General features: G+C 52.4%; 1 protein-coding gene across 8 annotated transcripts in view; it reads right to left on the bottom strand.

Moving 5' to 3' along the window:
* Positions 1 to 23,164, bottom strand: part of OPCML (opioid binding protein/cell adhesion molecule like) — a 324,198-nt gene that overhangs the window by 135,352 nt on the left and 165,682 nt on the right. The window contains exon 1 of one of the 8 annotated variants that reach the window (XM_068659192.1): positions 15,982 to 16,128. The exons of the other annotated variants lie outside the window; for them this stretch is intronic. The gene's annotated coding sequence lies outside the window, so the exon portion shown is untranslated. Of the gene's footprint in view, positions 1 to 15,981; positions 16,129 to 23,164 lie in introns of those variants that run through there. 8 annotated transcript variants of the gene reach the window in all.

Below are 23,164 nucleotides of genomic sequence, written 5' to 3'. Positions count from 1 at the left end.
CATAAAATAAGAGGAAGGAACAAAAGGGAGGCTCTGGGTTACAATACAGGGTGTAATAACACCACGGGGTGCGAGCATCCCGCTCAGACAAGGGGAAGGAGGCTGCTGCAGTTTCCCAATGGGTTGGTGGTGCCCAGCTGCCATCCCTGAGCCCCTTTTCCCCAGGGACACACGCTGGGAACCCCCTGCCCACCCTAGGGACCGGGGTGCTGGCTCCATCCTCAAGCTCATGGCAGGGAGAGGCAGGCTGGCCCCAGGCAATGCAGGCTGGGCGAGGCGGCATTTGTCTCTGCCAGTCGCAAGCCATAATTGGTCCCCGCTTTCGGGAGGAAAAAGAAATAACCTACATCCAAAACCACCTCTCCAATCAATAAGCATTTGTCCTTTGCATCTGTGGCACGGTGGCTGTGGGCTCCCTGGGGCTGCTGCCAGCCGATTTTTCTTCTCCTTTCTCCGGCCCATCGCTTAAGCTAGGTGCTGAGATTCACCTCTGGACCCCCTCCGTCCCCCAGGCCGATCAATAACTAACCCTCTGCTAATGACCTTTCCTTCCCTCTGGAGGAGCAGATCCGTCAGAGAGCTGGGACAAGCCAGGAGCTTGCTCATCCCTTCTTGGACAGTGACTAATTGCTGCCATTAGATGCAGAATTACAGACAAAGAATGAAGGCAGGGAGATGACTGACCCCATGTTTAATGCAACTGATGTCCGAGTGTCCAGGGCTGCCGCAGCGCCGGGGGAATGACAATGCAGCACCGAGGCCAAAGTCCTCCTGGGGCCGGTGTCCGGCCAGCCCAGCCTCCTGGCTGGGGAGAAAGGAGCTGGCCACAAAGGTTTCCCCTCCTAAAACACCTCTCCTGCTCAGACGGGAGGGCTAGGATGATTAAAAACCTCCTACAGGGCAATGCTGTGCCTTCCTCTCCTTTTGGGTTGCTTTTGAAGGTCTCCAGCACTATTCAAAGCCTGCCCAGCATTCTCCCCCTACAGCTCAGAGGGTTCCCAAGCCCTACACTTGCAAGCCCTGGGAGCAGCCCAGCACAGACCCATCCCCAGCCCTGCTCTTACACTGGTGATGCAGCCAAGCTGGACCCACTGCCACGGGTGGCTTGGTGGCACACAACGTCCCCAGGGGGCTGCTGGAGCCTGTGCCACGCCAGGGCCAAATGGGAAGATGCTTTTTGACTTGTAAATGGAGAACGCAGCCTCGGAAAGCCACTGGAAGAGAATAAACAAGCAATTCCCACCAGTGTGGAAAGCAGAGGGAGCTTTTTGTTGTTGCTATCGTCATCACTGTTGTTTTCCTCCCTGCAAACCCCAGGCCAGACTCTCTCTTTTTGTAAAGCATCTCTCTGATATGGAAAATTTCAGCAGCTTTCTGTGCACAGCTGAAGCAACATATTCCCATCTCAGCTTTGCCTGCCTGTCTTTATGCATCTGATTGAGCCCGACGATCTGCACTTCTGCCAGTTGCAGCTTGCTTTGGATTCAGAGTCAAGTTTCCGTGCTCAGGTCTTTTATGGCACATTTCTAAGCCTCGAAGTGTCAGGCACAGAGCGGAACAGGCATTGCAATTACCCTGCTTTGGATCAAACCCAGCCCAAAAAATCGACAGGCACCTCTCCACCACCCCTCTCGTGGGATTACCGAGGAATCAGTGCAACCGTGGAGCTGAGCAGCAGGACCCTGGCCAGTTAAAGATCCCACGGGGCTCATCAGGACCGTGTCTGGTTAAAAATCCCACGGGGCTCATCAGGCTGAGCCCCTTTGGGACTGTGACCCCGCTATCTCCTGCCACACAGCAGCACAAGGCGGGCCAGAGCCAGACAAGGAACCACCTTTGGGATTTGCCTTGCTGCCACGACCGGATGGATGTCATGTCTTTGTTAGGATAAGAAATGAGTGGTCACTGGAGTCAAAGCAATTAAGAAGAACGATTACCATAACACATCCTTCTTCCCTGTCTGCTCCCTTGCTTCGCTTCCCGACTCTGCACCTTCCTGGGGAAAATTTGCACGGGATTTTGCACACCCATCCCTTAACCCAAATTGCTCAGGGCTCTGCCCCATAGCACCAGGAGGGGCCGGGTGGATGGGCACCAGCAGCACCCGCCTCCTGCCCTCCTCTGGCTAGCACAGCCGAGATGATTCGCAGAATTAAAAAGTACTTTGCCCTGAATCTCTTCTCCAGGTGCCATAAATATTCACCAGCGCATCGGCTCCTCCACTGCCATCCCCGCCACCGAGCGCGGCGGCACTCCTGCCTAGGGCACTGTTCTAATAAGGCAGAAGCCAGGCAGTGAAGGGCCATATTTTTGGCTTTTTTTTTTCTTTTCCTAAGCCATTTCAAGTGTCCCTTGTGGGAGAGGAATGCAGGAGACGTTTTCTAACCATACACACCCGTATCTATCTCAGGAGCACTATCAGCGGCTGCAGACAGAGACAGGAGGCACAATTGCCCAGACAAAGAGAGATTAGACAGACAGACAGACTGAGAGCAGGAGAAAAATGTGGATTTAAAGCATTATTCATCTAGAAAGACTTCCAAGTGCCTTGCGAATAGAGGAAAACTTTGCAGAATCATGCTCTGAAGTGCACCCACTCCACGCTCATGTTTATCAGCTCGCCCAGCAGAATACTAAACCTGACTAAAAAGCCAAGCTAAAATTATCTCAGGTAGAGGGAAGCAAAGCGCCAGCCCTCCTGCAGTCATTTGCGTTGCATCTGGAGCTGAAACAGCCACCAAGGGCAGGACACATCCCCTGAGACCTCCACCCCACCTGCCCCGGGAGCAGGATGCGCACCCTGTGTCCTCCCTGGTGCAGCACCCCTGCCCAGACACAGAGCGAACAAGCCCCAAAGCACTCCTGGGGCCAAAGAATGAACCCAAGCTCACGGGGTCTCCTTTCCCTTGACATGAGCAGTGGGCACAAACCATTAATTTAATCCCAAAAGCAAATATAGCTTTATTTGGGTACCATATTGGTGCAAATCACAGGAGAGCATGGCACAGGTGGGTAGAAAAGTGCCCACCAGTAGCACTGGGCTCTGCTGATCCATGCAGGAGCTGATCCATGCCCTACATCCCCTGGACCGGAGAGATTTCTGGTGATGACTAACCTGAAGATATATATATATAAGCCAGTGAAGGATGCTGAAGTGGAACAGTTGCTCTCTATCCCAAGAAGCCCGAGCTGCCTCCCTCCCGCTAACCTATTTCCATTCACCGCCGGATCACACACGGTGAGGTTTGTTCTCCGCTTGATTGGCACGCACTTAATTAATGTTAATGGAGCACTGGCATCACGATCAAGGAGAGACTTTGAACCCCAAAGTATACTAAATCTAAAGAATTACAGCAGAATTCATGGCCTAATTACAGAGCATTGTTGAAATACCACTTAAATATAGTGATTATTAAAAGCATATTATTGATTGAGGTTTAACTGCTATGTAAATAAATCTAGTCGAAGCAAACTGAGCTACAAATTCATTACCTAGCTGTAAATCCTCGATAAATATTTTTCCATGAATCGGTTGTTGTTTATTATACAATAAATGTCTTATTAAGTCAAAATTAATTGCATATTTGGGGAAACTTCACCGAAGGCTCCCTCCCCTCCGCCGCCGCGCGGGCGCTGTGCCAGGCGTCCTTTAATATCCACTTCCCGGCTACCTGTGCCTCCCGAGACCGGCGGGGAGCAGGTGCTACGGTTGCCTCCTGCCAAAGCAAATCCAGCGAGCAGTTGGCAATTAGCAAAGCTCGTCGGCTGTACCCCCCCTCTCTGCTCTCCTGGGGGTCCCCGTCCCGCGCCAAGAGCACGTAGGAAGCGCCCAGTCCTCGCAGCACGGAGCCCACTGGGTCTTTGGGGGCGAGGAGACATCCCCCAGCAGAGGTGGTCAAATAAAGTAAACACTTTAAGCCAGAAAGGATGAAATTTTAATGAATTTCCCATTTCTTCCGCAACTACAGGCATTCAGGCTCCATAGCTGGGTGATTTTCATAGGTCCCAGCAGCTAAAGAAAGAAAGAATCTGAATTCCTCCTTGGGCATGAACTATCATGATGAATAATAAATAAAATAAAAAGCAGCAATATTTTGCATCTACCAAGAGCTTTTCATCTGTGGAGCTCAAAATGATTTACAACAAAAAGTAAGTGTTAGAGGTGTTAGGAAAGCAGAATTTCCTTCCTCTGGGAAATCTCAGTAGTTCAACATTTGTTTTCATCTTGAGATAGGGTGAGAAGTTGAAAGGTTTTTCTGGAATCATCAGTTCCACAACGCTGAAATACAGAAACAGGGACTTTTTTCTTTGTTTCATCAAACCGGTGCGTTGTACCAAACCGCATTTGCAATGTTTTGATGTGCCAGTTTCAAACAAAATGTCTTAGGTTGGATTTTCCCCAGGAAAAGGGGAGGAAGAAAAAAAAAAAAAAAAAAGTGGGGCATGAGAGATGCTCCTCTTTCCAGTCCCCTCCTCCTACCATCACAAATGTAAATCCAAGTGAAAACCCAGATTGCTTTCGGAAAGGACTTTGTTCAACAACACTCGCCCAGCTGCAGCATCCCTGGCGTCTAGCTGACGGAGGAGGAAGCCGAAGGCTCGCAGAGGCAGGAGCAAATTCCCGCAGAGCACGAGCACATTAAATATAATTGTTCCCGTCCTCTTCTGGCCTGTCCGTCACAGAAGGCCGAGAGGAGGCAATTACTGCCTGCACTGTGTTTTGTCCCCAACAACAAAGGCAGCTGGAAAACTGAGCTCAGTTTGCACAACAAAACCAGGATGGGAAAGGCTGAATCCGTCTCCTGGAGGAAAACGGATGCTCTCATTAGAAAAGCTTAATTATTAACATCAGCCTCCAGATCTTTTCCCTGACTTTCGTTGGGTTTCTGACATCGCTGCTCTTTGCAAACCTCCGGCATGGTGGCAACATCCCCACCGGTGCCACCGCAGCCCTCCCCGAGGTGCCCAGAAGCATCGCTCCCTCGCACGCAGCCGGAGCACCCTCTTTTCCTTCCATGCCTGCTCCTCCCCACTCCCTTTGGGCTCTGCACTACAAAATGCAGCTTTCAGCTGCCTGTTGCTTGGGTTTCCTCTCCCAGGAATCGATATTGCCTCGTTACCATGCACGATGCCTTGAACAAACGTCGTGTTCCCATTTCTGCATCCTATGGACAGGAACATTTGCGAAGGCTGGGTGCCGTGCAGCAGGAAACGAGGTGGTGACAGGACAGGATCGTATATATTTTCCTTGACGTACTATTTATTGGAAACACATCAGTAGCCTTTCCAGGGCTCCTGATGGAGAATTGATCGCTGGGTCATAAAACTAAATCGTGGTGCTCATAATAAGAGTAAACAAGGGAGACAGGGAGGGAGAGCGCGGCAGGACCGCGGGGCTGTGCACGCGGGGTGACGAGCTGCGTGAGCAGCTCGCTCGATACCTGCTCATGGTCCTCTGGGATTTAGGAGTCAATGGGATAAATTAGGTCAATGCGGAGCTTCCCTGAGATCCCATAAATACTTAAATAACAAAGCAGGTCTTTTGGGCACCGACAAAATGGAAATGACCAAGGTGCTCACCAAGGGTGCTACAGAAGAGTTTCTCCTCTAAGCGAGGTGCCTGTGGCTGGGTGCACCCTTCACTGAGCACCCTTCCCATGACAGCCACGCCAAGCACACCCAGGGCTGAAAAACCTGAAAACTGATGAAGAAAGAGCTTTTCGCCTCAACTTCCCTCGCTGCCCGATGGGCTGTGCACATATTGCCCTATCCTCCGCAAGACGCGCGGCCCAATTACACAGCAATCAATTTTGGGAGCACTGAGGAGATAATGGAGTGATAAGAAACAGCCACTGTGGATTTGTCAATAGCAAATCATGTCAAACCAACTTAATTTCCTTTTTTGACGGTGTAATTGGTCTCGCGGATCCGGGGGGGGAGGGCAGCAGATGCAATACACCTTGGCTTCATTAAAGCATCTCACACCGTCCTACCAGTGAACTTAGGGAAGACAGCACGGGCTGCACCACGGGTGGAAATCCCAACAGAGGAAGAGCTGCCGAGCATGTGCTCATCCCCAGGGAGGGCATTTCGCATGGGTTCCCCTGCCTGCCCCGGGCTGGAGGCCGTCCAGTTTGCATTTCAGCAGGGATGGGGATAATAAAGCAGAAAACACATCAGATCCTGCACAGATGAGTCTGGACTGGGAGGAGCCGCACGCGCTCCAGAAGCGAGGATTAGAAATCAAAATACTCGGGATGAATTAGACAAACAGCTGAAAATCAGCAAGATGAAATTCAATAAAGACGGCTGCAAAGTAATACACTTAGGATGAAGAAATCAAACGGCGGATAGACGGCGGTACTGCGAGGCAGGGAGTGCAAACAGACAGTCAATCACAGGGTAAACACACGCCGACCATCACGGGGCTGCAAGGAAGCTGGGGAGGGGGTAGGAGAAGTAACTCGGGCATGGGAGGGGTGGTAGAGCCCGATTTGGGATGCCGAATCCCAAGGAAGTCGCAAACACCCTGGGGAAGGATCACCCAGGATCTCTGGCTGAAGGGGGTTGGGTTGGGTGGCGCAGGAAAGGGAAAATTCACGAGGCAGGGAGGTGGGAGGGACGCCGTGAGAAACTTGTGCCTGCTCCTGAGCAGTTACACTGGGAGGAAGCGGAGTGTTCTTCCAGGAGGTTTTCAGAATAAAGATCTGCCAGAGATATTCTTGACCCTACGCTAGCGAGATGGTGGCTGATCTCTTCATCACCTGAAAAAAAACGAGGAGTGTTCTCTCCACTGCCTCGCAGCAGATCTGAAATCACAAAAAAGCTGTTCTCTCTTTAACAAGGTCCCTATAAATCCACCGCTGCAGCTGGCTGGGAAGCACCCGCGTGTTTAAAAGCTGCTTTTATTGCTAAATGCCATCAAAGCGACGTTACAAGATAACAACAGGTGGAGGAGGAACCAAGGGTTAGGCAAAGTTTGGGCTGATATTTTCAAAGTCAGCGATGAGACAGATGTCCTGTTCTTATTAAAATTAATGGCGACTGAGCATCCCCATCTCCCAGGTGACTTTGAAAATCTCCTCCTGGCTTCCCATTTTCTGCCCAGCGCCCACATCACCGCCTCCCTCCCTCCCACCTTAGGGCTGCTGAGGGAAACAGGGCAACAAAAAAAAAAAAAATCACAGCATTTGCAGCAGAATAAATTATTCTTTTTTTTTTTTTTTTTTGATATGAAACTTATCTCCCTCTCCTCTGTTCTCTCTGTCATTTACATGCACAGAACTAATTGCCCATTAGGAAACAGAGGATGAGGAGGGGACAGGTAGGACAGTGCCCGTCCTAGGGGACACGTCCCTGCCTGGCCCCGTGGGCTCCCCACACGGCAGCCGCCGGCAGAACTAATAACTCTGCTCGGGGCACTCATCCTCTGCCTGCAAAGCAAATCACACTTGCCGGCCCTGACAGCCCCAGCCCTGGGGAATCACATCAACTGCAAGCCCGGGAAATGTGCACAGATTACAGCCAATATTATTCAAGACCAGCTTAGGTCCCCACCATCCAGAGCGGCTAATATAGCAGGAAAAAATGCACTAGGCAGGAGTGATTTCTGACGCTGCTCTTTATAACCGGGAGAAAAGAGCACCGAGAAAAAGAAGAGTGAACAAAATGATACACTTCTGCTGCGCCGCGTGCCCGGGAGGGTTTAAAATATTCCTCACCTTGGCTGAGCTGGACGCTGAGAGTTTCCCAGCCCAGCCGTGCTGCAAAGGATGCTCGGGGCTCTGCGTGCAGCTGTGGCACCGCGCACAGCCAGGCCATGCAAGCTGCCGTGGGTACCTGCGTGGTCTGGGGGAAATATTTCCTCCAGGCAGGCTTTACAGGGTCTGCCCTACCAAAGATACCTGCCACCTGTCCATTAAAAGTCACACTGTGCATCCGCCACTAATGAAGGTGTGAGTGCACGCAGCAGGCAGCTTTCTGCTTTCCAAATCTGTGGTCCAGGCTCAGCAAAGAGGTGTGAAGCTCTGGGCAGAGCAGGAGCGAGCCTCTCCCATCCATTTGTCACGGCTACGTGGGCTGCTACTGCATTGGTTTTGAAGGCAGCAGGGCAGAGCAGAGGCACCAAAACCCAGCTCTCTGCTTAACCAAACATTCCCTCCATCTGCAATCCCTCCGCATCCTCCCATCCCCTAACATCCATCCCACCCTGGGGTCAAGATGTCTTGAGCTGATGCCAGCCCGTGGCATTTAAGAGACAAACAAGCTGCCAGAAGCCAGCTCTTCCTTCCCACTCCCTTCCCACGAGGCTGAGATTGCAGCGAGAGGGAGGGAGCGAATTATCCTTCGGGGCGGCAGCGCCCAGGTGCAGCGAGGCGGAGGAGAGGGGAGGAGGTTGGGAGCGAGCCCACGCGGCTCACACACAAGAAACATCCTTGTGGGACTAAATTGCATTCGGTATAATAAACTATCATCTTGAAACGAGTGCTCCAATTGAGTTTTGATGTAAACACTAATATTTTCTCCACTCCGCTATTCTCTTCCAGGGAGATCTCATGTATATTTCACTATGTGTCCTACCTACTATTGCTCTCATACATCAAAGGGTTCGAGGACAAGGAGCCTGATTTTGAAAACATTATTCTTTTAAAGATTTATTCACTCGTCTTGACCACCTCCTCTGCCGAAAGGGAGAAGCTCTCCATAAATTATTTTAACGCCCTATGTAAAACACGCGCAGGCACACCGCCCCCAGATTGCCTCTTGGTAAACTTGGCGAGGAGAGAGACCTGCTGGCCCCATCCGTCCTGCCTCCTACTCTTCCTGGACATTTCCACATCCTCATAGTGCTGGACTACACAATTTGGCAACCCAGAGCCCCTCAGGTTCAGCATCGTGATCCCAAACAGTGAGAAATCGAGGCATGGATCTCCTAAGTGCCCTGCCCAAGGCCATGTGGGCACGGAGTGGCAGAGGAGGCACCTCCAGGCTGCTTGCTGTCCCCTTTCTCTTACACTTTTGCCAGGAAAAAAAAACAAACCTGGAGCTCAGCCTGACCCAGCCTGGGCTCCAGCACCTCCAAAATCCACTTAGAGCTCTGCACAGCGTGCACCAGAACCGATGCGCCCGCCCTGCAACGCGTAGGCTTTGAGCAGCCTGGACTGACACAGCTGGGGGAGATGAAGGATTCAGAGCTGCGTTTTGGAGCCGCAGACAGTGACTGGCACAGGGTCACGAAGGACACCTGCAAGAAACATTAAAAACTCTCACAAGTCCGAATAATACATGGCTCTTTAAGGAACAGGCGCATGCAAAATTTACATAGCGGTCCCTCTGCCCCCTTCTGTGGCAGATGCTGGGAGGCACTCAAAGGAAGCTACATTTATTTAAAATTAAATAAAAGCAGCTAATTTTGGCATGCAAGAGCTAATGCACCTGGGGGACTCCTTGCTTCAGGGCACTGCCAGCAGAAGAAGGGTAACAAAGTTAAGGAAGCAATTAAGAAACCGATGTCGATGCTCCAAGGGAGGCTGGCTCTTTGGTGAAGCCACGGGGCATAGATGTGAGATTTCACCCCCCTGTGCCACCGTGGGAACTTGAAGAATTGCTGCCTCCAAGTCCTCCTGAGCCTGGAGGACATTAAACTGTCCTCTGGCTTTACCCTGCTGCCTGGGGCATCGCCGTGCACGTCCAGCCTCAGCTTCTGGCTTGGAAGGGGGGCAGAAAACACACTCTGCCCTCTCCACTCTGATGCTGCAAAGCAAGAGCAACAGGAGCAGGACATCTCCAGACCCTGCAGCAAGCAGGGAGCAAAAAGCCAAAGCCTGAGCATCCAAGCAGGCAGCTCTGGCTCTGTCCTGCATCCCTAGGGTCACAGTTATCGCTGCCCTGGGGACACGGCCAGCAAAACCCTGCGGGATGGGGAGAAGCGCAGCAGCAGCTGGTGTTGAGGCGACGTGCAGTGGTGGCGAGGAGCGGTGAGCAGGCGGTGTGGTGGTGTTTTGTCAGCACCGTGTGGAGGAGCTGCGGCACTGCATGCTGCAACGCAGCCAGACGTGGCCCAAAAGCATCCCGAAACAATTGCAAAACCCTCCGTGAGCTGGCTCAGAGCTAACGCTGGGTACCAGGCAATGGCACCGCGCTTCTGCGCTCCCGGTGCCTGCTCTGGTGGAGGGCAGGAGAGGGGCAGGGGGGAGCCGAGCAGCCCCATGTCCTTCCAGGAGCCTCTACCCCCTCAGCCTGGCTGGTTTCTCACAGCTCCAATGCCAGAATACAAATGGAAGCAAAGCCAAATAATGTTCGAAGGCTTCAAAAACCTCCGCGCTTGGCCCAAACAGGCGTGGGGGTGCTCCTGTTCCTGTCCCCATTCGTGCACCAGCTCATCCCAGAGCAGCCTCCCTGCTCCCCTGTGCTATTTCACGTGGGTGCACACTGACCCCAGACTTCAGCAAGCCCAAGGAAGGAAATGTATTGTCCACGAGGGCCACGTGAGCTCCGTGGGAGCACTGGCACCAACACAGACACACCGCTGCCTCCTGAAGTATAGCCCCAAGAGCCAGCAGTGGGGAATCTCCACCCCAAAAGGCAATTCATCCATGCTGAAGCAGAGGGTTTGGAGAGCCATGAATATTCCCAAGCTCTGGAGCTGTCTCATCTGCAGCAAAGTAATAAGACAAGTTTACTGGGTGAGACCAGGAGCCTGCCAGCACCTTCCTCCTGGCGCGCTGTGAACTACACCAGCAGATGGGGCGAAACCTTTGGGATTTGGGCACCTGCGAGCTCAGACACAGCCTGACTTGTGCTCACTTCCTCCTGGTATTGCAAACCAGAGCATGAAAATCTGAGCTCTGCCCTCTGAGGCAGGGGGACAGGCACTGGCAGGGTGACAGACAGGAGGAACAGGCGAAAAAACAACACTGAGGGTCCCCAGGGGAAGGGCCAGTGGGAGAAACCAGCTGAGATTTATTGGCTGACACCTCAAAATCTACACGGGCAGCATCTTGGCATCCTGACAGCCTCCTATCAGCCTCCCCTAAATACTGGGCTTGATTTCCTGCAGGATTCAGGGCTTACTCCTGAAGAAGGGTGAGGCGAAGGGCTCTCGGCTGATTAACCCAAATTTCATCCCTAAATTGCCGTTGCACAAACAGAGCAGAAATTAAGCGTGAAACAAGCATTTCCAAAACGCGTTTGTCTGAGACCACTGAAATCCACCTTTTTCTTGCTGCCACCTGCAGAGGAGCTGCTGCAAGGCCACCGCTGCAGGACCGGGGTGCTCCTGGTGCTGCTGGGCAGGAGCAGGCACCGGGGAGCTTTCCTCTGGGTGCAACCACCCCAAAAAGGTATTTCCAGATTTCCCTTTTGCAATCACTTACAGCAGGCCAACATCTTACTCCTGTTATTCCTTTTTTTTCCCCCCTCTCAAAATCTCTAAAGCCAGAAAGCCAAGAAACACCAAATATGAATCGATTTATATATTTTTTTTTTTGTCTCTTTTGGCAATGTTCCCCGAATGAAAGCAAAACAGCCCCGGGCACCAGCGAGTGGCATCGCTCCGTCCACCTTACACTGAGCAAATCTGAGAGTGGCAGCTGTCTAGACTGAGAGCTCTCTGTGGGACACAGGGATGGGGTTGCTTTTTCTTCTCATATGGCCCTAAAACAGAGCTTTTGGAGCACAGGCTCGTAGCTCCAGACAGAAACCTGCGCTTACATTTTGGATGCACGGGACGCTGAGTAACAGAAGGGTATTTCTGGCTCAGAAGCGGCCCAACGGTAGCTGAGACGTCAAGCACAGCTGACTTGCATGATTTTCCATTGATTAAGATGACAAAGTTGGGCCAAAATCTTACAAAAACAGATTACAGAGGGCTGATGCCATCTAATCTAAGCCTCAGTTCACTAGCTTTAGGCCTAAATCCTAGCTGAGTCTGGAAATGATCCGTGCTTCCTTGGTTATCTCTACCAACTCAGGGAATAAGCAGTCATGTAAAACCACACGCTGAAAAATGGCAAGGAAGTGAATTAATGAATAAAAAGACACCAGATGCTCTCCCCACCTCGGAACTGCTCCCTGCTACTCGGAATAAAAGGCACCGGGCAGGAGACGTGGGGTCTGGATGCCCCGCAGGACACGAGCGCATCCTTTTGGGGTTTCCCAGCCCCGCAGCCACCAGTGCCCCCCTGCCAAAAACTCCCCGAAACAAATCACAAACCTCCCTTTTCTAAAATCAGTGCAAGAGACACGGCACGGGAAGGCTGGAGGGATGGAGAGTGGCTGAAAATCCTCCGAGGTTGGTGCTGGCCAGATAAAACCACTCCATGTGCGCCCCCGAACGCCAGCAGCGGGGCAGGACCAGGGGGATGTTTGGCCAAGGGTCTCACCCCGTATCAACAATAACTACATCTGCAATAAATATGCAAAGTTGTAACTGATTTGCATTGACATTTGGACTTGGGGGGGAGCTGAAGGGAGAAAGAAATAAAGTCCATTATAGCGCAGAGTAATTTAGGATATTACCACCAGCATCTGAATTACAAATCTACCTCTCATTACTGGTATGTTAACCGGGAAAGGCAGCTTCTCGACAACATGCAAGGCAGAGTTTATTAGCATGAATTTGCATAATAATTAGCTCTGCAGCAAGCAAAGGCTGTTGTGCCTTTCAAAAAGCCAACTTTCAATGTCAATATCCAGCCCCAATTTGGCTCCTGCCTGGGGCCCTCCGGCAGCGCATCGCCGCGGGGCGCTGGGCAGAGCCTGCGAGTTCCCCGATGCCATCGTGGGGGTCGGGGACCCACAGATGTCCTGCCTGGTCCCCCGGGCAGCTTTGGGGCTGGGAGGCAAAGGAGAGCTCTTGGGAAGGGCTTTTGGCAAGCAAACTTCGCTGCCTGGATAGTTCCTGCATTGCACAGATAGTTCCTTTCCCTGGTGCACCAGCGGAGTTGGCTCCAAAGAGTTCCAAAAGTCCCAGCTCAGAGCAGTCCCAAGTCATTCAGCGCCTCTCTCCATCCCACCCCAAATACTGCACCCCCCTCCAGCTCCCCCTCCTGCACCCCTGCTGCGAGTTAAGCCTCTAGACAGCACGATTCCCAAAATGCGATTGAAAGAAGATGCAAGAAAAAGATATTTGCTGTCTAACAATGCCACGATGAAGGAAAAAAAGTGTGGTGATGGAGGGAATTATCTTTATTCTCCATCTACCCAATCTGGCCCCCAGAAATATGGAACTGGTTCACGCTGATGCTTCCCAGACTGGCATTTTCCAGGTAGCGTTGTGCCAATAACAGACTCTTCACTAGCCAGAACGCCAAAATAAGGGGAAAAACATGAGGTTATTTTAGTCTTTTCGCTGAAACCACAAGTTTCATCTTCTACGGCTCTATCTGTAAAGATCATCTATTTGCAGGTGCGTTTCAAACACAATTATCACAATTTAGGCACAAGAGACAAAACACGCTCGCAGGTTGCTGAGCTCCCAGGGATAGAGAATGAAATTTCCTAACAAAAACCCTTCAGGGCTCACACCCGCAGTGCCCAGAGCTGCCCTACAAAGGGGGTAGCTGTTAGACAACGTGCCTCAGTTTCCCCTAAGAGGGGATTGTTCCCAGGGAGGGGCCGAGCCCATCTTTTCCAGCCGGCAGCACCTCGCCGCCAGCTTGAGCTCAGCTGTTGCCAGCACAGGAAAAACCTTTTGCATCTCAGACCTGCCACCTCCAGGCCTTCAGGTGCAAGTCCTGCTCTCTGCAGCCCCTCAGCACGATGCGTGCAACGCGTGGCTGCCTTTCCCCTTCAGCATCTCGCAGCACTGGCAGCACTTCCCAAAGCAGCTGATCAAAAGCAGCTTCTTTGGACCTTCTTCTGCCCCCAGTCCTGGTTTCATCAGAAACCCTTTTAACCCACCAGCTCCAGGTGTCCTGGCCTCCAGGGCAGCAGCCTTACAGAGGAGAAAAGCTCCCACTGCCCCCAGCTATTGGAGCCTTAGGCAGCGTGGTAACTCCGTGTTCCTCAGTGCAATAAAGCCTTGGTCCTACAGAAGTCTGAATCCCTGAAAGCCATTTCTTGATTGGAACAGGCCTCCTAATTCTATTATTTGCAGTTACTATTTCAGGCAGGTACAAATATATCACATATATAAACATATATAAATATGTTAGGGTGGTATAAAAGGACTCAGCAACAGCAAAAGGACCTCAGCACCTCTGTGCATCCTGAGCCCGACGCACCCCCACCTCCCCAGGACAGCAGCAGCACTTCCAAACCATTCAGCACCCCCTTGGGCAGCAGGCACCCCTGTCCTTGACACCCAGGAGGGAAAAAAAAAAAAGAAAAAAGAAAAGGAGGAAAGCGAGGTCCAGGTGCTGCAAGGGCAGATGGAAAGGGGCTGGTGCTGGGGGCAGAGTCCCCTGGGTTCCCCAGGAGGTGCAGGCAGGGTCATGGGATGGTTGGAAGGGACCTCCAGGGGTCCTGAACAATAAAAAAGATTTTCGGGATGCTCAGACAGAAGCTCTTATGTCCCAGTTTGTGCCCATTGTCCTGGCACTGAGCACCACTGAGAACAGCACGGCTCCACTGTCCCTTTGGGTATTTATACACCTCGACAAGCCCCCCCCTTTTGGGATCTCTCCCCCCGGGGGGCACAGACCTGCACCCAGCACACTGGTGCTGAGCAGAGGGGCAGGATCACCCCTCCCGACCTGCTGTGGATGCACTGCCTCACGCAGCCAAGAAAATCATTAAGCCTTTTTTTCGCAGCAAGGACGCGTGGCCGGCTCCTGCTCCATTTGTTTCCCCCCCGGGACACCCCCAGGACCTTCCCTGCAGAGATTTTTTCCCTTTTTTTTCTCCCTCCAGGCGCTGCTGTGCGCATTTTGTGCTCGGTTGTGCCGGCCGTGGAGCGACGCGAGATGGTGCTGCTTCCCCAGGCTCAGCCAGGGATGCTCGCAGCCCCCCCCCGTGCCCCTGCGCAGCGCAAAGCAAAGGGGGGAGCGAGAAACCAGGAGGGGTGGCACAGCCGGGGTGCAGCTCCTGGTTTTCAGCTCGTTTTCAGTCTGCTGGTGGCAAGAGAGACGGGTGAATAGCCCCGTTCAAAGCGCTCTCCATCTCAAGTAAGGGATTTGTGGTTGGAAAAGGAAATGCTTAGGTTTGGAGGGGGGAAAAAAAATCTGCTTGGAAGTTGAGCGAGCGGAAAGACGGCGTAAAGCAGCTAAACAGGTGGATTTAAAGGAAACTCGAAAAACCTTTTCCTAATGTGCTGATTAAACCCTATTAAAACAAACATTCCCCATGCACCCCGATGACCAAGGAGCTCAAGGCAAGTCCCCAGACCCGTTATTTCCTCCAGGCTCAGATCCCAGCCCTCTGACACCAGCCCCAGTTTCCGTGCACCACGGAGCTGCTCTGGAAAAGGCGACGATCACGGAGCAGAGGGACCCAGCAGAGCCTGTCAGCAACCTGGCACCCGTATGTGCCACCCCACGATAAGGAACCCAGGCACGGACACGGGGGAGAAGGGGGAATAAGCACTTGGAAGAAGCTGATTCTGCAATGAATTTAAAGAGAGTTATCAGCTGCTGCTGGGTAAATCAGCTCGGCTAAGATAAGACCCAGAACAAATATTTATTCCAAATTTACACTGACCTAAACCTGAGTGCTGGAGGGTTGAATAATTTCAGTGAACTCTGTATTTTTGTCAAGTCATTTCCTGGGGTTCTTGCATGGGTTGAAAGAGATTTAGGTGGGAAGGATAAATCCTGGCTGCTTATGCGCTCTTGTCAAAAGGATGGGAGGGAAACACAGATAGGAGCGCAGATAGATGGCAACAAAACAACCTCTGTAGTGTTTCAGGCTGTGCTGCTTCACGATGGCAAAACTAGAAGAGGGTTTCTCCAGGTAATTTTAACCACCTCCACGTTCAAAGGGTTCACCCAGCAGTACCTGAGAAGGGTCCCAGTTTTCAGAAAGCATTTAATAACCACTTACCTGAAGGCCCCCAGCCAAACAGGCACCCAAAATCACCGCCCACTGGCAGAAGTCTCAGCTCAATTCCTCGACACCAGGTTATCCACAAGATTTGGCTGAGTTTGGGATTGCACGGGCTAATTTAGAGCTGCTTTAAGACCTTTCTTGGGCTTTTTCTGGCTTGCCTGTCCTACCTAAAGTGAGAATTGGGCTTTGGGCCCGCAGGTGTGGCTAAATGAGGTCCCCAGCTGTACCTGCCACTTACTCAGCCCCAGGAGCTGCAGCTGGGGATCTCATCAGGGTTGGAGGCTACATCCGAAGGGGAGCCCCTTCCCTGTCCCCCCTCCATCCATCTCTCCCCAGGATGGGCACACGGGTGCAGGTTGGGCTCTGCTGGGCTTACAAGACACAGGCATTGCTGCAGTCCTCAGCATCACAGACATCGATGAGCAAGCTGCACCTGGGGCAAGGCGCAGAAACATCCAGCTCCTGCTTCCTGGTGATGCTTTTTCCCTTTGCAGTCCACACAGGAGAGCCTTTAACGGGGAAACTTAGCCTGCTCTGTCCACTGCTCCATCCTCGTAGGAATGAGCGCACGGGCACAGCACGACAGAAAGCAGCAAAAGCCAAGTACACATAAACAGCAGAGAGCTCACCGTAAAGGTTATTTGTGCCTGCGGGCTGCTTTGGGATCCTGTGAAGCACGGAGGTTTCAGACTGACTCATGCCAGACAGAAACCTGCCTCTAACTCCAAAAGCTGCCACTTTTTCAAGTGGCTCAAGGGCTCAAGGTGCTACCTTGAGTGCACGGAGCTGGAGGTGTGATTTTTTTTGGCCTCTCCCATCCCTTCCTTGTGCCAGAGCTCAGCTCGGTCCCAACTTCTGCTCACATCAACAGCCGCCTGCTGAGACTTCTTGTCTCGGTAATCACTGGGCAGAAGTGGGTAAAGACCCCCAAACTGGCACTAACGGGTATTTCATGCTTAAAGCTCCTTGTAAGCACTAATCCGCACAGCAGTAACAATTAGCCACGTTTCATGGGTAGGGAAAACAGAGCCATGGAAATCAGGCAACTTGGAGCTACGGCTAGAATAAATAGTGGAGCCAGGGTTCGAGCTAACGAGCCGACAGCGACACCCCCCCAGAACACCACAACCTGCTGGTCCTAACGGCACAAACCCAAACCACTGCTGCCAGGCCAATTTTGCACAGGAAGGAGGAAAGTTGTGCTGGATGTGGTCTGTGGGCCAGGAGAACAAGGGGAAGAGATGGAGTGGAGAGCCACCGGGAGCATGTTCGGTGCTCAGCTCCAGCACAGCCTCCTCGGGGTGACCTCGGGCAAGCCCCCTCCATCTCTCTGCCACTGGGGATCAGCCAAACGGGGAGAAACCTCTCCCTGTGGGTAACATCCCTTAGGGTCTCCTCTCTGAGAGGCAGAAACTGCCTTCATCACGTTTATGGATGACCCAGATTAATTAGGCAATTCTGGAAGCTACCAGAGCGCACTACAACAAATGGCAAAAAGTATTACCACTGCTTTAGGCTTTCAGTCCAACTTCGGAGTTTGGGGAGGAACTAACGACATTCCCTTAAGGTCTTGCTAAAGGAAAGGCAACGGAGAGAGCGGAGCTGAGCTACAATTGGGCTCGGGAAGCTGGCACAAAGCAGCAGGCAGTGTGTGTTTGCATGTACATAAATACATCGCTGTGTGTACACACGCATATGGGCTTTTGGTGAGCGGGGCGGGGGTGGAGCTCACAAACGGGGGGAGAAATAAAAGTCAAATACACCCCCGCAAAAAAAAAAAAAATAACAAGGGGAGAGAGCATTCTCCTCAAACAAAGTCACTTTGCAGCCACTGATTTCCTTTTTGGTGGTGTTGTACCTCTCCCACCTTCTTTTTTTATTTCCCAAAGTTGGCGTTGCGCGGAGCCGTGCGCCTTCCTGAGATGTTCAGATGTTGCCATGTTCAGACCAATTCTGTTTTGTCACAATCCAAGCCTCTCCCCGCTCATTATTACCTCCAGCCCTGCGAGCAGGCAGCGCCCTGGCTCCCCTCCAAGCCCCGGGCTGGCACGGGGATGCTGCAGCCACCTCCCCAACTGCGCCGTGGAGGTGAGCTGCAGAATGTCACCTACACCTGGGTAATTTTTAATTTTCTTCCTTTTCCCTCTACTGTTAAATTACCTCCAGCTTATTTGTCTGGCTAGAGGTTAATGAAACACTAATGATGTTAATGAGCCTTTCATGCCGCAAGTTTTTTCAAGAAAGAGATATAATAGCTGTTTTCCTTCCCTTTTAATCTTTCTCATCGCTCGGGAGTTGCAGGGCCAAAGCAATTAGCGGCTCACGCGGCTCTGCCTTCCCTCCCGGTCACAGCCCAGTGGGGCAAAGAGAAGAAACCTATTAAACCCGCTTCACATGTCCGCAGGTGAGGAGCTGGTGGGCTGATGCAACACGCTGCTTTAGCCAGAAGGCAAAATGCTATTTGGGGGAAAAGCAAGGGAAATTAACAATCTGGAGCTGCGGCACGGCAGCGGCGGGAGCTGTCCGGAATGGTGAAGTGTCGCCATTAGCGGCGCGCTCTTCATTAGAGGAGACGACGAGACGGAGAGCGGGAGCTGGCAGGTGAACTTCAGAAGGATGTGAGGTGTAGGTAGGGCGAAGGTTTGTCTGTCTGTCTGGGCACACCTGCCCCGAGGAAACTTCGGAGTGGCAGCAGCCGTGCGTCCTCGCTCGCTCAGGAAGCTCTGATTTCAGTCCCGTGACATCCTTGCGGCCCCCGGCCAGCCAGGAGTTGGCCGCTCCTCCCGAGCTCACAAATCACGTTTTGTTTCAACACAAAAAGAGGCCCAGCGAGAGCAGACCTCAAGGATTCAGAGAAATGGCTGCTCACAGAACCGCCTGACAGCGCGGAGTGCTGCCCATCTCCTCCCTGCCGCCGCACGCACAGGATTTCCTTATCGTTCCCTAATCCTCCAAACACCACTGCATGGAAAAAAAATAATAATAATAAAAATAACCCTGGCCCATTTTACAGACTTGCTTATGCGAGGGGGACATGAGCCGGGTGTCCCCGTGCCACGGCCGAGCCCCCGCTGCCACCGTGTCCAGAGGGGACACTGGGTCTGCTCTTATTGATGGATGCCTCGGTGCCAAAGGGCACACAACTAAATTACGAGCTGGCACTTACAAGGAGTGAGGGCTCTGGCTTGTGCTTCCATTAGAGGGTATCTATCTGCATTTAAAGCTGTGGCGCTCTGATAAGGAGAAGGGAGGAAGCTAGAGAGACCTCAAAAAATTGCCTGGACGAACTCCGAGATAAGACTTTTCAGACAGACAAAAAAGCCTGTCCTGATTTATAGAGCTCCGTCCGTCCTTGACAGTACCTCTGGAGCTCCCGATCTCGGCTGTAAAAAGAAAGTTCCATCACAAATGCATGTTCTGCCCCCAAAGTATTTATCCAGACAACCTGTCAACCTACCACAGCCAGATCCTGTTGACATGGACAAGGCAGCAATACAATCGTCTGCCTTTTATTTTTCCTCTCTCCTCTCCCCTGTTCTTACTAATCACAGATGCTTTGTTTGCACAACAATAAAGAGCCCGGGTGCCTCAGTTTCCATTTTTTGTTATCGTGCCTTTCAGCCAGCATGTTTATTTATGACTGCTACAGAGTGCTTTCGCGAAGAGATGCCATTAGGCTGGAACGATGCTCTCTTGACATTGAGATCAGAATCTGCACAGACGCCACGCAACAACTCATTTTTATGTTTGCCTACTTGTCTTAATTCCTTTTTTTTTATTATTATTATTATTTCCATCGCAAAGACTGCCAGGGAGGGAGAGGCAGAGGGGCACTTAGAGCACAAAGACACGAAGTAGCTCTGGCTGAGGCCACAGATGGTATGGGCTGGCTTGGCTAATTCTGCCCTCGTTTAGGGCAGCTGTTGGCGTGCTCGCTCTTAACAAGCCCATTAAGAGAATAGGACCCTAGGCTGACAAGGGCGCAGTAATGGATTTATTCCTGCTCACGACGAGGAGACGATCCTCCTGCGTGCCGTGGTGGCAGCATCTGCAGCAGGCACACCTGGAGAAAGGCCCCAATATCTTTGGGGCCGCAGGGTGCAGCGGTGCCCGTGCGCCCCGGTTGGGCCCTCCTGGTGAGCAGGGTGCAAGAGGTGGTGTTAAGACCCCAAATCCAGCAAGACCCACGTGTACGTGGTGCACAGCCTGTGCTGCTGGGCTCACCGGGTCTTTCTGCTTCTAAATCCCGACTGGCCACCAAAAGAGAGGAGTATGGTCTCAGCACAGCACCACCGGGGTGGCAGCCACACGATGGGGATGTTAGCACCCAAGGATGTGCCCTGTGTGGCCCCAGCAAGCCCTGCTCTCCTCCCCTCCCCAGCAGCTCCTCAAGGACCTTATGCACGAGAATAGGACCCACAGAGCTCTCCGAAGGCACACCAGCACCACTCAGGTCCCCTCCATCAGCTTAACAGGTGAGAAGGGAACAAAACCCACAGCACGGAGCCAGCTGCCCCTCCGCCTCCCAGCCCACGGGATCGGACGCATCCGCACCGCAGGGAGGGCCCTGGGGACACTTTCTGGTGCTGTCCCCAAAATGACCAGCCGTGCCAAACGCCCTGCCCACCAGGTTCACACGAGACAGCCAGGCACGCAAAGGCAGGGGGCTGTATGAGCTGGCATCTCTTCCAGCCGTTAGCGGAGGCGCGTCCTTCCCGGGCAGCGGCTCTCTAATTAGTTCTATTGGTTTCAACAGTTCGGCGGACTCGGTGAATGTAATATTTAACACCCTAGAGGGAAGCCTTTCACGCCGATGCCTCTTTCATCATCTCTGCCCATCTGGTGCTCACTTTAAGCTCGCGGAGCACCACCTGCTTGGCAAACAATGAACCTGTGCAGGTCCCCGGTCCTGCAGGGCCACCGGACCCCATGGGGAAGGCGCAGGGGGCACCAGCAGCACCCGCACCTTCCCTCTGCCCGGCTGCACACCCCGATGTCCCCTCCTTTGAGCGGTGGTTGTCATTGTATGGCCACACGATGGTCTGCTGAGGACTGGTCCTGAGAAGCGTGATGGTTGCTGATGCACAGGGAGCGAGGTGCCGATTCCCGGTCGGAATGACTCCAGAAGATGTTGTGAAATGCTCGCTGTGCGCACGGGGGTGGGGTGCAAATGGGGATGTGGGCAGGGAAATGCTCCCTCACCCCAACACTAGGCTCTCACCATCACCGTCCAGCCCAGATTAAGCAGGTATGAAGGACGGCACACCAACAGCAGCGGCGGTGCAACTCCACAATGACAAATGGGTGCTGAGCATGAGTTGGGGTGCCAGCGGGAGCGCTGCCACTGGCTGGGACACCCCAAACCCAGTGACCCCATGTGGCCACACGCATCTCCCCACGGGGTCTGCATGGACACGGGACCCAGGCTGACAGAACCCATTTGCTGCAGCCACAGCACCGCAGCTGAGGTTGGGAGACACGGGCAGGAGGACGCGTCTGGAAATGATTAGATTGCTTCCAGTGACTGACACCTGCTAATAACCTGGAAGATGGGTAGAGGATACTTACATTGTCATCTCCAGCTATCTACAACTTCATTTTCCATCATCTTTGGCACTCAAGGACAGCAGCAAAGGATATTATTGCTGCCGTTATTGTTAGTGTTATTATTTAAGCCATGCAGCCACAAATCTGCAGGTACCTGGGCTGGGCTGGGCGGATGGATTACCCCACGAGATTCTCCTTCAGATCAGAGGGGAATTTATTGCAGGGATTATGTTCAGCGTATTTCTCTATTAAGTTAAAATAAGATTCCCCTTAAAAGCTCAGCACGTTAGGCACCAGCTGGAAGGACGGGGGCTTTAACCTCACGCTCAGCCACAGAGCCAGGTGCGGAGGGAAGATGGATGGAGGCTCACTCCGAGGGAAAGAGAAAAATATCCCCTGGTTGCAATGCTGAACTGCATCTTGGGCCTCCTGCCTCCCCGCACAAAGCCTGTTAGCTTCATCAGGGCTAGAAAACAAATAAATAACTAAATCCGCCAGCACACAGCAGTGCCAAGGGCAGGGAAGTTAAAGGACATTATAAACTCTTTAATTACATCAGTCTTGGAGAGAAAAGAGCTGTCGTGCCCTCCCTCTTCCCTCTGGGGAGCTCCTGGTATCTACCTTGGCCAGAACCCCCTTAGGAAAGTTGTCACAACATATGTCATCCCCGTGCTTCATGCCAGGGCCGGCTTTAGCCCCGTATTAATATTCCCCACCCACTATTTACCGCGCTTGCATACACACACAGAGACACACAAACACGCCTTTCATCTCCTGCCTTGAAAGGAGGAGAGAAAAAAAAATAAAAAACCACCTTAGTTAAGCTTTCGAGATAAGAGAGTCGTGTGCGAGTCCGGGCTTCGGGCTGCCAAGGGAGGGTTTCCCTCTGAGAGCACCTTGGGGCTGCTTGCAACGTGGGGTTGCAAAGAAATCACGAGCACGAGGGGGGCACGTGGCTGAGCCATCCTCAGCCCCCCCAAATTCCTCCCCTGCTCAGCCCCTCGCTTACCGTGAGCCATCAAAGAGCATCCCGAGAGCGCCTCGTGCTTCCTCAAATAAGCATGTTTTTAAATAAATATCTCCCTGACAAAAACGTCCTTTGTAGAAATGAAAATGGTTGTCAGAAACCTATCACCCACCTCCTAAAAGATCCCATTATGCTGCTGTATTGAACTCTTTTTTTTTTTATCAAGAAAGTTATTGAAATAGTGACGGAAACAGCCAATAGCGCTTTCGATTAAAAATGTATCAGTGTTTTGTGATTTAAAAGCAAACAAACAAGAAAAGCCCATGAAATGTTAATGCCCACGTGAGCAGGTTTGATTGCTGGCCGTGGTGTTTGTCAGACATCTCCAACTATCAATTAATTATCAAAACCAGGCCGGGAGGCTGGAGCCTGGTGCAGGCACCCGGCGACACCGAGCCCCTTGCCCGGCTGGACACGGTGACGGGTGAGGAATTCAGACCTCAGAGCGTGGCCACCGCTGCCCATCACGATTTTGGCACTGAGCACCAGGTCCCAGTGGGGTTCCTGCGAGGTCTCATCCTTCCACCCCTCTGCACCAGCACCAGGAGGGGCTGCTGGCCATCGGAGCGCCCTGCTCACCACGGAGCCAAGGCTCTGTGATGT

This window comes from Anas acuta, chromosome 23, assembly GCF_963932015.1.
Source record: "Anas acuta chromosome 23, bAnaAcu1.1, whole genome shotgun sequence".
NCBI classification, from domain to species: domain Eukaryota; kingdom Metazoa; phylum Chordata; class Aves; order Anseriformes; family Anatidae; genus Anas; species Anas acuta.
Note: the sequence above shows the minus strand (reverse complement) of the source record. Positions and strands in the feature narration are given on the sequence as shown.